This window comes from Limanda limanda, chromosome 14 (assembly GCF_963576545.1).
Source record: "Limanda limanda chromosome 14, fLimLim1.1, whole genome shotgun sequence".
NCBI lineage: Eukaryota > Metazoa > Chordata > Actinopteri > Pleuronectiformes > Pleuronectidae > Limanda > Limanda limanda.
The window spans coordinates 9,942,666-9,959,655 of NC_083649.1; positions in this window are offsets into that span (position 1 = coordinate 9,942,666).

Genomic DNA, 16,990 nt, shown 5'->3' on the forward strand with positions numbered 1-16,990 from the left:
CGGACGAATTTACACTTATCAGTCGTCGTGATGAGCCGTCGACTTTGAGACGACATCCTTTCCACAGCCAGCACAGGGTTTGGATTATGGATGTGCCACTTGTTGGAAATTCAGTACAAAACCATAAAAGTATAGTGAACCAACAGTGTAATATTAAAACTCATGTGTACTTGCTAAATATTGAGCCATGATTTCAAACTGTATTCTGAAACACAATTAAACAGAATACATTAGTGACCTGCTTTTATGAAAACACCTGAGGTCGTTTGTTTAATCGTGATATAACTCTACCCGAAGCATATTTCTATTTAATGGGACGGTCTTTATACGGGAATAGAACAGCCTGTCCGTGTCCTGTGCACTGATTTCTCTTCCTTCCAGGAAAGTGCACTTGAATCAGAGCAGCAGTTGGCGGACGGACCCCCGTGCTGGCACCTCTCCCTCCACTGGGCAGGGCGGCAGCTGCGGAGGACAGCCACTGGATCCCTCTGATTATTACACAACCGCCTGCAATGTACCACAGCAGCGTGCCGCGGTGGCAAGGCCCTTTCATCAGCTGCGGTACAAGCTCTTCAGAGAGTGCAGAGCTGCCGGTGCAGGGACTCCTGCATGAATAATGCAACCTGCACATGGCTCACTTTTTTAGGACTTCGCCTTCATGCTTTCATCACCATGTGTTATGAGATATCCAGAACATTAATATACAGACTGCGGTTGTTTTTTTTTATTTCAGTAAAATCACAGTGAGCATATTCAGGCCACCATGAAAACCTTGGTAGCACAAAATCTAATTATATAAAAATTCAATTAAATCGGCCCTTTAAATTATTCTCCCTAGAGTTAATAACTGTGCTACGGACATATAGTCGCCACATAAATTAATAATTTGTGCAAACAGTATTTTCACTTTTCACAGCTTGCAGAGTTTGAACCCAGCAACACTGGGATCCTGCTAATTGGTGGATGAACTTGTAACGTAATGTTATTCTATCTCATACACTGTTTCCAAAGAGACTAAAGTGAATACTGTGTAAAGCTCCTTGAGATCAGGAGCCTTTCAATCACTGGTTCAAACACAACTGATAAATTCACAGCCACTAAAACCATTAGATCCGACGATGACCTCTTTCAAAAGCAATATTTAAAAAGCCATGATACTTGAGATACCACCCTGTGTCATCAGTGACTTCATTACACATGACATTTAAAGACTTTTCAAGCGTGGACTCAATGATGCACGTTGTAAAATGTCAGCCATAAAGTAATTTGACCTTTCACATTAATTTGGACTGAGCCCTGTGTGTTAGCACTGAGGGACAGTGGGTTTGACCGTAAAGGTCCACGCAGGTATTCTCCCCTTTTTCCCCCCCCCCAACGTGTCGGCCTGTGTTTCACTGCGTGTGCATGTTAGCGCCTGGTTTCCTGCCCCCCTCATTAACAGCTCAGATGTGGTCTGTACGGGTTTGGTAACAGTGTGAGCAGGGAAACAGGGGGATGGTTGCATAACTTCTGTTTAGCCGAGACACTGAATAAACAGGGATTAATTAGCAGGGCTTACTGTCAAGATACTGCAATCCAGCAACATCACAGGGAGAAGACAAACAGGGTCCTGATGCACCAGGACTACTGACGAGACACACACACACACACACACACACACACACACTCACACACTCACACACACACACACACACACCCACACACACACACACACACACACACACACACACACACTCACACACACACACACACACACACGTAGTAATATTTTTGTCTCACTTCTAATCCTGTTAAGAGAAATAAAGCATCAATATTATTTGTTTACTGCTGAAGTTACTTATTTACAGAATGTTTCATTACGTAAATGGAATTTGTATCGCTGTCCCACATCTCATAATGATGTTAAACATCTCTAACTTCAAAAGGCCTAAAAGAACTTAATATCCTACAAGAGAAATACAATTGGATTAGATTGAGAGATTAGATTAGAGACTTTAATGTAGAGACCTCTGATAATCAGGACTTTTAAGATACCACTCGGCTTTTTTCTCTTATATTTAAGTTTGTCTCCCCCGTGATTTTTGCAGTGACTTTACTGAGTGAATTTGGTTAATAGGAGTAGGAAGTAATCAGTGGGGCTATGAGCAATGGGAAACTACATTGATAGGATAAGAAAGCTGTCAATCAAGCAATAACTCCCCCAAAACATGTCCTTAAATGCCATCTAGTCATTCTTAGTTCAAAGAGAATCCCTGTTATTTTTCCAGCTTTATAAACCTTCTATTCTCAGCTGCTAATTGAGTCTCCAGTGACTGAGAGTAAAGAAAAACAACCCATACCGAAAATCTATAAAATGCCACTGAAGTGATTTGGAGTTTTTTTCGAAAGTGCATGACAAATAAACTGTGTTTGTGAGAGAGAATGATTACAATATAAGCACCTTATTTTCCTCTGTCACCTTTTGCTAAGCACAGATCTGACCCCTTTTCAATGTGAGGGCTCAGATCCAACACAGTATGACAAGCTTGCACAATGTCTTTTTGCAGACATGGTACATTTACCAGGAACTGAAGGCTCCATAAACCACATGTTTTATGGGCAACTTAAATTCAATGACCCTTGATGCTTGCTGCTGTGCACCCTAGGCTTCCCAGGGTCCACTGGTAAAGGTGCTCTGTGCTTTTCAGCTTACCTTCCTGCAGCTCGGCATGTGTTTTGAAGTCTGGGTTTAATTTAGGGATTAATGGTAAAATAATAATAAAAATAATAAAAACTATTAAGATAATTACAATAATACAATAGACTAGAAGATAGAAGAAAACTAGAAGATCTCAGATGTAAATATATCTACTGTTGAGGAGACATTGATTAACTAGTAAAGATTCAATCTGTAATTCTATGCTGTTTCTTTGTACATGCATACTGGCGTGTATTTCATGTGACAACTCGAAAAATAGTGATCTCATCCTTTATTATACGAAGTTTCTTTTACTAATTATTTTGTACCACTTCGATAAAATGTAAATTTAGACCAAAATATGAAATATAGCCAATCTGGGTCTTCTCCAACTTTTAAAACGTTGTTAAAAGCATTGGCAAACGTCTGCCTGTGAAAAGACAAGTTCTCTTTGCTCCAGAAATGGCTTCGGCGAGTTTCTAATTTTAAAGCGAGAACGCTCACACTTAAGGCGCTAAAAACACCCAGCAGCTGAAAACCAAGGTCATAGCGCTGGTCACCCAAAGCCACGAGGGGAAACCTGGGCCGGTACAGCGTTAGCACTTTGTGATGCCGAATGCAACCTTCTGTCATTAGCAAATCTGACAGGATCAGCAGAAGTAACATCTGCATACAACAAGGATTCTACTCATCTTATAAAGGTGTGCGGCAGGAAGCTAGGATAAAGACAATGTGGAAAATCAGGAAAATCCGTGATGATGCTTTGGTCAATCAGGCATTATCAGAAAGGAATCATGTAAATACATTAGCTTCAAAAAAGTACAACCACAAAGTGCTTTATGTAAGTTCAACATATACGTGTAACTTGACTTTGACCATCTTCTTAGCCAAGGTGTACACAGAGGAGATGTGTGTTCAGCCTGAAGTGGAAGATGTGTAGACTTTCTGCTGTCCTGATGTCTACAGGGAGCTCGTTCCACCATTTGGGATCCAGGACAGCAAACAGTGGTGATTTTGTCGAGGGGCTGGGTGTCCTCTCGCAGTGAGGGGAAGTTAGGCATCATCTTGCTGCAGAGCAAAAAGTTCACTGGCATTTTTTTTCAAACTCAGAGGATGAGCCATATCCACAGGGCGATTGTGCAAACACTTCATTAATATTTATGTTCTTTCTTTCAGTCTCTCGGTAAGTGATATAACTATAAGGGTGCGATGAATTTCAACAAGTTCAACAATCTCCAGTACTAACAAGAGGCAGGAGACCGCATCTTCGATCACTCGGTAATGACTAGTCTGTGGGAAACCGGTGGATGTGTTGTCGAGCTGAGTCGGGCCCCCTGCAGGCAGCTGCAGAGGAGAGACCAAGGACTTCACTGCAGCCTGAATAGTAATCGACCCGCTACCCACATCTCGAAAGTTATCACCTTCATCCTTCTTCCCATCATCTATCCGAGGCATAACTTGCAGCAATCTTTTGCCAGCAGACATAAGACTGTGCCCCTCCTCCCAGAAAGCAAGTTTGAACGTGAGGAATGTACAAAACCCACAAACGCCTTTGTAATGCATTCTCTTCAAAAACACTACGTATGTCACAGAGCTGAATGGGCAATCTCTGTGTCCATTCTGTTTTAATGCTACTTTTCTTTGCAGTATCCTGTTGCTATTTCTGAGTTCCCCCCCTCAGGGATCATTAAAGATTCATAGTATCTTAAGTACGAGGTGGAGGTGAAGTTGTTAAGTTGTTACTCGGGCTGAAAATCTTCACCATTTCATATTCAGTGTAGAATGAGGTCGCTTCAGATCTCCCCTGTCAAGGAAGCCTCGGGTGTTGCTCTCTCTCTCTCTCTCTTCCCCGGAGTGGGTGGCAGGGAGACAAACAGCTTTTTTGTTGCAGATTACAACATTCACATTTTTTATTGATGAACGGCACTCTGGCTTTGACCAACTTGAAATAGGATTTAATGGTATTCTGTGTCCATGTAAATCAAAGCAATATAGGCAGGTGGAGGTTGATTTAGATTCTTATCATACAGTCAATTAATGGTGTCAAATAATCAAATAAAATTACGATTATTGCTGTTTTTGACTTGATTTCATTTAATTTATAAATACATATGACATTAAAGACCTAATGTTGCAGGTCTATTGATTTATCGGTGAAAGGACGTGTGTCCTCACATAAGAAAATCCACATTCAGAGCTGTGAACGATCCAGACTTCTGTTTACTGTCCCTCAGCTCAGTCAGTCACGTCTACAAACCACCAAATGAGTTTCTGTTGATTTAATCCCATTGACGTCTTTTATTTTTACATTTTTATAGTATTTTTATACATTCATACTGCAAACATAGGCAACAGTCTTTATATTTTGAGTTTGGCCAAGTCCAAAAAACAACATTAATTAGCAACAGTTGACTTTGCCAGGAACAGTAAAAATCACAGCCAACAAAGCTATTTGCTTTAGAAGATTCATTAAAAAGTGAGTTTGTTAGCTTTGGGTAAGGATTTAATTTGGCATCAGCGACTGTATAAAGTTCGTCAACACTTTGGGACGGAAATAATTAGAGAAAGGTATATATACGAATTTTGATTATGTTCCAAGAGGAATTGAATAAAACTTTTTGCTGTGAGAAATTAAAACTTAACCTGCAATGGCGGAAGGCAGTAGTTATGAAAAATATATTAAAGATGACATTCGAGATATCCTGAAGTACGACTACAACGTACAACAGTCCTGTTAGAAGTCACTCTCAAAGGATTATTATAGAGAAAAATATATTTTTTAAAGTCTTTGTCGTGAATAATCCCACTTCAGAACCTCGTGGACCCTGTGCATCCACTCTGTTCCTTATAAGCACGGCCCTGCAGCGAGAGAGAGAGCGAGAGAGAGAGCGAGAGAGAGAGAGAGAGAGAGAGAGAGAGAGCTGCAGGTGTGGAGATGTTTTAAATCTCTAATCCCGTCACTTCTTCACTGTGACTAAATCTGTGAAATTAGACCAATCTGATGCTTGGGGGTTAGTCTCCAGATAACAGTGCATTCTGGCTGATGTTGATCAAAGCAGCCTAGAAAAACTTTACAGAGATGTTCCTCGTTTAGAAACGACTTTGCAGTTCAAATAAATATATTATAAATATAAAATTTAAAAGCAGCGATAAAAGATTCGTTTTTTTCTTCGGATCATCTCCTCTCTTCCCGCAGCGGACAGACAGTAGCGTTCGGTCTTCCTGCCTGTCTTGCTGACTCATTGATATTTATGAGTGATGAACAGAAGAGTGAGGCAATCACCAGGCTCCTCACATCATTGTTTGCACAGCATCAGACATAATAGAAGCCTGATAAGTCAGGCCAACACCATTACCGGGGCCTTTTTCACAGATTGGTTTCAACATTAGCCGCGGCAATGAGCTTTGACAGGACTGATGGAGCGCGTCCACAGGAACGACACAATGTTATACACAGTTCCTCCCCCCCGCCCCCCCAACAACATGCTGCATATACCTATAAGATATCGGTTATGGGAAGGAGTTGAATGTGCTTTGACAGTGAGGCACTTGAGATCTGATTATACTACAGTACCACCACTAAACACTCACTCACACACTCGTACACACACAGTAATGCACACATATACACATACACATACACATACACATACACATACACATACACATACACATACACATACACATACACATACACATACACATACACACACACACACACACACACACACACACACACACACACACACACAAACACACACACACAACCACACATACACAAAAAGAAGCCAACAATGGCAACATTTTCTTGCCAAAACTTGGAAATAGATTTCGGTGACACATACTCTCTCCCTGACTAAGTTCTGTGTCAGTATCACATTGCATCTCTGTCTTTTCTCAAACGCAGCAATGATACGACGGCTGTGGACACAGCAGCTCACCCTCCAGGTTCACATTCATCAGGATGCCACACCACCAGGCACCAGTGGCCAACACATCAGCCCAGATTAATACTGCACGCGCACAAAACATCTGACACAATAAAATGGAGACCTTCAAATGCAACACAATTGAAGAATAAACATATGTGACGATGGACACTAATATGTTGTGACCGCAGAACACGCACTGGCGGGAGTGGCGTGACAGATATGTTCATAACCCGCTACGTACATGTCAAACACACACATGCACACAAGCGGATGGCCGCTCGTCGTACGGAACCTTCGGCAGCTGCCTTTTCTCATCTCTCCACCAAGGGGATGAGCGGATCTGTCAGGTCTGGGCTCGGTTCAGCGGTTGGTCACACAGAGGACTGTCAGGTAGGTTTCAAGGCACCGGTACAGCATTTTTTAGTTTTCTGTGTTCACGGATCCATGGCATTATGCGTTCAGATGGTGGGGAAACAACATTTTTTGGTGCTTGAGTTATCTCGGAGACAGCTTGTTAACATTTTGCCCAGAATATGAACCAGTGGGCAAAATGCTGACAGTGCAGAGCAGGAGCTGAGGCGGAAGAATCTGTTGCTTACACAGCATCGAATGAGGTCAATTGAAATGTTATATCCTTTCCTCTGCACGTCATACATCTAGACTGAACATTATTGTTAACGTTTCTCAAAAAACACGTTTTGTTTACTGAAAAATGCACGTTGCTCAAATCTATAATATCAAACTAACCCTTTCAGCAAGAATTGTGAGTATTTGTGTATCAGCATATTTTGAACCGTATTTGACCTTTGCATCCCTGTCTGTGTTCTAAACTATGTGCGATTGCTTTGAATGGCTGTTGGACCGCGCTGCCCTTGACTGCCCTCGCCCCACGTGACCGTTGCTGCCTGGACTCCCCCAAGGCCATGACGCTCCAGCATCAGACCTGTCTAGTCGAGAGAAGTGTCCCTGTCTCTCCCAGCAGAGCGAAGGCCCGTGGTTGCATGCCTTACATATCTCCTCTGCTGGCGGTCAAATCCCCGAGGTCCCACAGACTCACCCAAGCACACAGCTGAGTCACTCCCAAAGGGAAACACAAAGAAGACACAGGCACAAACATTCTGCAGAAATTCTGCAAAACCAAATAATATTGTATATTTTCAGATTTATAAATGAGTTTTGACTGTATGAAAGGATTTCTGGGTAGTACTGTGTAGATTTTAAGGATATTCACTTAAAATTGCTACATTTTTGTAATGCCTAATGTATGTTACTGCTTTGTTCACAGTCATCCATCTATTCCTATTCAGGGCACGGATCACAGCAGCAGCAGGGCAAGCAAACATGGAATCCACAGACACTTCCTTCAATCCTTCTGGAAGTTCTTGAGGCGTTGAGGCCTGATAAAATAAATAATCCCTCCAGCATGTTGTGGGTCTGCTCCTGGGGTTCTCTTACAAATGGATGTTGCCAGACTAGCTCCACAAAAGGCTTTAAGGAGTTATCCTGATCAGATGCTCGAAACAACTCAGCTGCCACTTTTCGGTCCAGTAGTGGAGGGTCGGAGTGCACTTGTCCTCCAGATGACTGACTTTCTAACCTTATGATGCTGCTGTTCCCATGACACAAGGATATCTATTTGCCCTTACAAAAGTAAAAGGTTTCATTGTGATATCTCAAAAAGGGGGGGGGGGGGCCACACTACCTACCCCCATTAAAAAAAACAAATAAATTACCCTATTATCCAGTCCAGCAGCCCTGTCCTTGGTATCCCATCACGCCAGGTATGACTGAATGATTAAAGGCTGTCAAGCAGCTGCTAGACATATGGTTGCTGATGATATTATATAAGTCTATTATTTGTCCTGTTCCGGCACCAGGTATTATTCTGGGACACAAACACCTCCTGCGTTCGAGTCAACCTTCTTCTCTAATCATCTCCTCCAGATGTCACTTCCCACAGTCCTCCAGCACAATGGCCCAATACTTCAAACTGCTCTCCGGCACATGGGCATCAAGGAGTGAGATTTAATAAACCTGCACAGTCTCTCATTGAGAGGATCTCAAGCCCAACAGTGTTTCAGCAATACTTTGAAACTACACTCCAGACAACTCTCAGTTTGTAAATGGAGGCAGTGCAGTTACAATTCCTTTCCAGAGCAAGAAGGGATCGGATAACTTAATCCGAATGCACATTATAGGCAATGTAGGGGTAAATATATGTAGGGATTCAAGATCAATCCACACAGTACATTAACTTAGACAAACATGCACGCACTAATGACCACCGCATATGGCGAATGACCGTCCTTTCAGCTTTTCAGTTCTATTAAGGACATCTCGATGGTATAATTATAATGTGGATCAGACACATATGCCTGCACACTCCTTAGACCTCGAAACTGTACTAACGCATTCATGCATGCCTCGGAGTGTCATCCGTGTGACGATTAAATGTAGAGTAGCATCTTCCAGGAAGTTTCTGTCCTGCAATTAAGTCTGGCAGGTAGAGTGATGAGGGGGTGATGAGTGGAACACGGGCTGCTCATAACTGTATGTGTGTGTGCGTGCCTCTGATTCTGAGCGTCGTGGGGGGACAAGTTTTGCATTAAAGCCAGTTGATTACAACTTTCACAGGGACATAATTAAGTGTCTCAAGTTTTAATGTCATTACATTCAGCAACTATTAAATGCTTTATGTCTTCGACAGGCAGCGTGAAGAGGTTTGCACATCCTGCAAACATGTGCATTAGTCTTCTTCGTGCACGTCCATCCATGTTCGATGAATTAGAACGTCTACTTTGATGCTGTGAATGTGAGTGTGTAAGACCCAGGCCTCTCGCCCATTGCATGCTGGAATAATCTCCAGCAATCCCACCACAATGAACAGGATAAGCGGTTTAGAATATGAATGAATAAAGGGAGGATTTCATTGGCATTATGTCAAGGTAGGTGTCACTCAGGGTTAATGTTAGCATTAGCATCCAGGGGAAGAAACGTGCCCTTAAATGACCTCACTTCTGTATTAGTGTTCAGATTTGCACATAAGATTCTACATCATTGTTGATGTACGTTTGTGTATCCACATTCAGTTTTGGTGACGTGTAGCACACCCACATAGATGTGATCTGATCCCCCCCCCCCCCCCCCCAAATCCTCATTGAAACAGTTTTATGTTGATTATGCAGCTGTGATACAATCGTTTTTTAAATGTAAATGTCAGAGTGGATGTCGGAATGAGCCTAATCTTTGAATTCAGATGACTGTCTATGTCAAGCAAGAGGATGAGTTGTGGCCATTGACAAAAGGTCAGGGGAAGGAGAAGGAGCTTTTTATTAAATTGTTTACTCTCAAACTAAAAATACCTCCACAGGATACTTGGGCATTGCATGGCCTTTAGGACTGTGATCAGCGAGGCGCCATTGATTTATGAGTTTCCTCTGGATGCTAATGTTAGTTTAATCAGTTTTGCTTTGATTGGCTTCTTGATTTCTCTCTCTCTCTCTCTCTCTCTCTCTCTCTCTCTCTCTCTCTCTCTCTCTCTCTCTCTACGCTGCGTGCCTGTTACTCAGAGTGAAAAAGCACGATCTTCTCTTGGATGTGCAGAAGATGCAGGTGAGAAAAAAGAGATGAACACAAATGATGACTGATTAGAAACCGTGAATGCATTTGATGAACCTTCTAGAATAAGTCTGGAGCGTGCCTGGCAGATGGAAACGCCAACCCTCACATCAAGTTTATTGTAACACATCGAGCGTTACACAACTCAAACCAAAAAGAAATGCAGCTATGACTCAAGCATGAGTTAGTTTGACTGAATAACATTTGAGGTCCACAATTTGCCAATGTGCAATTTCTGATGGGAAATTCAGTGAAAAGCCATAAAACATGAAAAAAGAACACACCCCACCAATGACTATTATTAACTTTGTAGATGAGGTCTGACCATAGACTGTATATATAAAGGGTCTGATAAGCCAACAATCTGTTCTCCTCCTGCATCCCCAAGGATACCCAAACTTTTTGGCATCTGGGGGGATGAAAGAAATACAGCCTGACAGAGTGCATGAAAGCGAAAGCAGGAGACAACTAAACCCAAAAAGGTTTGATGAAAATTGAATGAGCCAGCTGCTAAAGCGTGTTTTGTCATGAATAACCAACAAGCATTAAACTTCAGCTCCTATTTGCATTGCTTAAAATAGGTGAAATGAATATCACAGCGTACATTATATAAGAGAAGATAACACAATTATGCAGTGAGTCAATAGTAAGTTTTTCTCTCTCCAACTAACTCTGTTTGCATTCATATGTGTGGACATGTTCACCTGGAAGCTGCAGCCAAAGGTTTCTGATGTTGATAAGTGAACACCTCCCTCAGCTGTAGTCGTGTCGAATGTAGCATCTGACTGAAGGAGAAGCCCAACAAATAATCTTTGTTCTGGTTTGTTATATAGTTTTATTTTATTGTAATAACCCAAATCTAAATTATGAATTTGAATCTGGAGGTTAAACCTGATGTGGCACCGCAAACTGATGTTGGGCATCTCTGTGAAATCAGTCCCTTGTGGTGCTGCATTGTTCTCCATTATGACCACGTAAAGCTTCCTGTCTTCCAAAGAAAGGGAATGATGCAAAACTCATCGAAATGTTGCACCACTCTTTCCTTTATCTTTTTGTCTTTTCTGTTTCCCGCTTGAAAGCGAGTGGTAGTGGTGCGCTCTGGCCCCTCAGGTGCAGGCTGACAGACACTGCATTTTAATCTTCTCTGCATTTTATTCTTCTTTTGTGATCATCTACTTGACCCCACATGGGAACTCTGAAGATAGATGGATTTTTTTGTCACTACTTTTTCATTAATTTGTCTATACTATGCATGTTTGAAACAAACTGGCCCAATAAACAAATTGTAACAAGTTTTTCCACTCGCCAGCGCTGTTGTTATCCTGCGATAATGATATCCCGATGACTTTATAGTCCTGTATCCTCGGACATAACCTGAGCTTGTGTTGTCGTGCACAGCCACATCAGGTTTTAATAGAACTTGAAGTATTTAAAGCAATGAGCTGCACAATCCAAACATGGCAAAAATAAGAGAAGAGGAAGGAAGAGCAGATGTAACATTAAGTATCACTCACTGCTTAAGTAATCATGGGTGTGACTGCCACAGTATAGAGGCACCAAAAGGTCTGAGATGCTGCCACTTAATTACCCAGAACAACTCTTCCTTCTCCTGTGTGCGACCTTTCTGTTCGTTGTCCAGATGGCTGTCAAGCTCCACTTTACTCTCCTCCATTCGCCTGATTCATCTCCTCTGTTGAGGGGGAGGAAAGGGAAGTGGAGATGAAGGCAGGTGGACTTTTATCTCTCGCACAAAAAAAATCCGCTGACTCTTCAGATGGAGGCATTGTAATTGATGCTTTTAAATAATCCAGTGTTTAAACACTGTTGAATCCATTTATCCTCACAGCACCCCTCTCCATGGGTTTCTTTTTCTGGTACTCTAAAGTCTCATTAGACAAATGCATGTACCAGCTCCCTAAGAAAGAAGATTGCTGAAAATGTTTTTCTCCTCTTTGGTCTAAAGAAAAACCAATCCCTAATGGTGGCTCCATTAGTCTGTTTATACCTGAAAAATGGGAAAAATGATTTGATATATTTCGAAATAACTGATTGGAAATGTTTTTGTTGCTGCTGTCAGCTGTTTATTCTTTTGCCAACTAAATCTATGAATCTACACTGAAATATACAAACAACATCTTAGTAAGAATAATATTAAAATAGAAAAATGCATTTCTAACAATCTGTAAAACACTTCTCTCATCTTACTAAAATTAACATTACTAACCACAAGGTATTTTTATACAAGGTGTCCTCAATTATTCTGATACCGTGAAAAGACTCCCGACTGAAACATGACTAAACCTGGCTACTTACCTGTAAAACCTCTTTCATTTCTTTGTCAAATGCAGTTTTTTTCTAGTTTGACTCAATTCATCTAACCCTCTGTGGCCTTCTACAAAATGCAAGTAATCACAGTAGAAACATTTGAAGGCTTAACCCCCTCAGTGTCCCCCTCCGCTCACAGTATAGCAACCAACCCAATCCTGTCTGGATTTCATGCACACATCGCAAGAGATCTTATGGTGAATTTGCCTCTCTGGGAGCAACATTCAGCAAAAGCCTGGTTTGTAAAAAATGGTTTATATCTGAATACAAAAAACGTTTTTTGATCTCTGAGCTCTTAAGCCACCTTCACTACAGCTGCTGGTAGGTGTCTGAGATTTACATATCCCTGCCTGTGTTATTGCTGGACACAAATACATACAGCCGAGACTTGATAATTAGCCAGAAACAACAGTTGTACTGAGGCGGTCCATGTATTAACCTCGTCCGATTGACCTGATTTAAACCATGCACACCTCCACTTACCTAGAGCATGTAAGGTTAAGGGTTGTTCAGACTGCACTCAACCTAAACTCATGTCCTCAAGATATATAGACAAAGATCATACTTTTTCAGATGAAAACCACCAACATAACTGAATATTTACTAGGAAAATGATTTATTAGGGTATATCGACCGTATCATAATACAGTTCAGATGAGCACAGAAAGAAGAAAATAATATAACATATGTTTAGGGATGACACTTAACAGTTTGCAGTGTCTCAACCATCCATTCCAAACAGACCCTTAGTCTTGTCGGAGGCAATAGGGTTAGGGTTAGGGTTAACCCTTAACCCCTTCAGCAGCTCGTTGAGCTCTAGGATCTCCTCCTGGCTGGTGTTGAGGTTTCTTGACCTCTCCAAACTGCGGAAGCGGCACAACTGCTGCTGCTGCCGCTGATGCTGATGCCGAAGCTGCCGCGATTGCTGCCACTGCCGCAACTGCTGCCACTGGCGCAACTGCCACGACTGCTGCCGCTGCTGTTGACACCGCTGCTTACGCAGATGGTGCTTCCACTGCTGCCGCCGCTTCTCCACCTCCCCCAGTTGCAGGTTTCCGATCTGAGAACAATGAAGAAAATGAACTGGCCATATCAACAACTAAACAGGATCTGGAGTTTCCAGATCTTTAAAAGATAAACATCTTATTTACGTTTCATTTCATGATCAAACCTCAATTGTGTGGTCCTCTTGTCGCCTGATGCCATCCTTGGTTCTATAGAGCAGAGAGAATAACAACAAGACCGTTTAGATCACATGTAACGTTTCAAAAATGAAATGAGTGAAACACAATGACACTTGTCACATCCTTGCTGTTGGCTCTTACTCTCTGTCCATCATGTGTCTTTTGCGCTGGAACTCCTTCCTGTGCTTGGGGTTCATGAACACTTTGAAACTTTTCAGCGGCTCCGACCCTGAACTCAACACCACCACAAACTTTTCCTGCATCTCCTTTCGCTGTCTGACTGCCATCTGAGAGACAGATTTAAGATAACAATAATTGTTTAGAGACAGCTATTACAGTTGCCACAAGTGTTCGGAGGGCAGTTGCCACACTGTCTAAACTGCCTTTGATGTTCTACTGTCAATAAGCATTTGCCTTTGATGTCCCACTGTAGAGAGACAGTCAGTTGCCATAGTGATTGGAGGCAGCTGCCTTTGATGTCCCACTGTTTTCTGCATCAAGCCTTCAGCATCTGAGACATTGTATTACATACAAAGCTCCGAGCAAGTAACGGAGTGCATAGCATGCTGCAATTATTAAAAATATTCATTTGTTATTACACACAGGAAATAGGACTACTTTATTTGTATACTGAATGCCCAGCATCTTACCATCAAAACATCCCCCAACAGTTGTTTGACAGACCTTGTTTTGGTAGGCCCGGGACAATATCCATAGATTAAAAAAAATAGACAAAATTCTAGAGCAGAACTATCACTGCCCAGATGTGATGAAACTGTGCGCCTAAAAACATGAATGGTTTGGTGCGACAGTCATTTCTCCAGCCAGTGCCACGGAGGGGATCTAGGAAGAAAATCTCCCTATCTTGTGGCCTCAGAGTCTGTTAATGTTGTGTTCAAATATGAACAGACATATCTTGACATACAACAGTCAAACCAGCTTTAAAGTTGTAGGATGTATTCGCATGTAAAGGCATTGTTTAATGAAACATATAATCTGGCAAAGAATAGGATCAGTAATGACCAACTTCACTTTACAGTAAACAAACAATAACAAAGGCTGAACTAACTATACTTACGTATAGTGTCCAATGTCCAGGTTCCCATTCTGGAAGGAGAATTCACTGCAGACTTGCTGCATTTTCCTGACAAAGGAAAACAACAGTTATTGGTTAAAAAGTATAGATAAAGCGACAACAAATGGATGAATCATTAAAGAAAGATACCAGCAGATGTTGCCTGGGATTTAAGGAAGATGGTGGGAACCAATAGCAATTGTTATTTCCAATGATCACAAGGTGTTTTCTGAAATAGGAAATGTAGTCGATAAACAGTTCCAACTTAAAAAACTAACTAAAAACTAACTAAAAACTAAATGTGTTTTCACATTTTTCGAAAAAAAACGACTTCTTCTCCTTTGCTCGTCAGTTTTCAATTACGGAGCTAAATGTCGGATCTAAATGAATGTTTGGCCAAAAGACCTGAAGTAATATAATGAGCTATGAAAGTGGAGATGTGACAATTCACAGAGAAAGTCCCTGAGCCATGTTAACGTACAGTCACACTCATTCAAACACCACCTGACGTGGCCCAAAGCCAGTGCCAACTAGCGCAGGGATTCGTTGTGCCTTCACTTGAGCTGTCAGAAGCATTGCTCCGCCCTGCAGATGTGGAGGTGTGTGTGTGTGCATGCGGGTGAGTATGTGTCTTTGGACTCGGGAGCTGCAATCAGCCATTGTGCAGGAACGGCTAACAGTGCAGCAAGCTGTGACCTTGCAGTAACTGAGAGAGTTCCCACCAGGGTAAGGAATGTAAAACATATCAAAAATACTCCTTAATCAATCTTTGCCCCCAGAATACAGTTTATTTTCAAACTTATCTACTTTCTTTTCTCTGTATGCAAAAGTTAAACGCTTTGTTACATGCACAACTCTAATTATTGCTGAACGATTATTCAGATTTGTAATTTGGAGCAACACTCACATGTATGTGGATTTTGTTACATAGGCCTTCTTAAAGTGGAGCAAAGCACAACACTTAAACTTCTTCAGTTGGCATTGGCACTTTCATAATGGGGTAAAAAGGTTTATAAAATTCTTCTGAGGTCTTTTTATGTGGGCTTTATTTCCATCAATGTCCCTTTTGGATCTAGTCACCCGGTTTAAAAAGATTCATAAACCTATAACAGTTTAATTTTGTAAATATAAAACAAAATCTCCTTGATTGTAACTATAAATAGGAAGAAACACTTCCAAACGCCAGAAAAAAATGATGGATCTCTTTCCCCCAGCACTTATTCTACCATTGCTATAGAGTCCGCCCAAAAGACCAGTTCCTTTTTTTCCCCTGACCCAGACACAGAGATCTGCCCTACCTAGTTGTAACAGAGGTGCTTGATATCACCCATTTCAGTAGCAGCGGGATATCCGCTCTGGTATTGAGAGACCAGCTTTGTGTACATATGACAAAGACACTTATGCCTACTGGGGGGCTTGATCTGTCCTAATGGGGCTTGTCTGGATTTGCAGAGGCTTTCATTTTGTGAGAACGCAGCGCAGTCAAGTTCACATACCAGCTGGCCTGCAGAGGGACTGCCGCCACCATGGAGGGTCACTTGCAGCAGTGTCTGGTCATATTGTAGCAAAGTGGGGCTTAGAGGTCCAGTGTGTAAGATTAAGGTGAAAGGGATCTATGGGCAGATATTGAATATAAAATAATCCAAGTGATGTTTTCACGAGTGTGTTTCGTCTGGATTGTACGAATCATTGTGTTCTTTACCCTACAATGGTCCCTTTATATGCTAATACTTTATATTTACATCAGGAGTGGGTCCTCTCTACAGAGACCGCCTTGTTTTTGACAGTAGCCTGGACTGGACAAACTAAACACCTTTGAGTTTTTATGACACTGAAGGCCACAGGTTCTCTTTCATGTTTGGAATCGGAGGGTGAGGTGAGGGGTGATCAGCTGCAACATGCAATTTCACCACTAGATGTCACTAAAATCTAAACACTGAAGCTTTAAAACACTTCTGGCTTCTGATTGTGCACAAATAATACTGTTGTCCCAAGCTAGAGCACTCAACCTCAAGCCACGCATCAACCATAGGGGCAGCTATCTACTGTTGCCTATGTTGTACAGGTTTGTAAATTGGATGAAGTTACAACTGTCCTCTTTTTGTCTGATGGTTTACGATATTTATTTTTAATGCATTTCTAATACAATGTTACCCAACATGTAATAGTGAAACGCTGT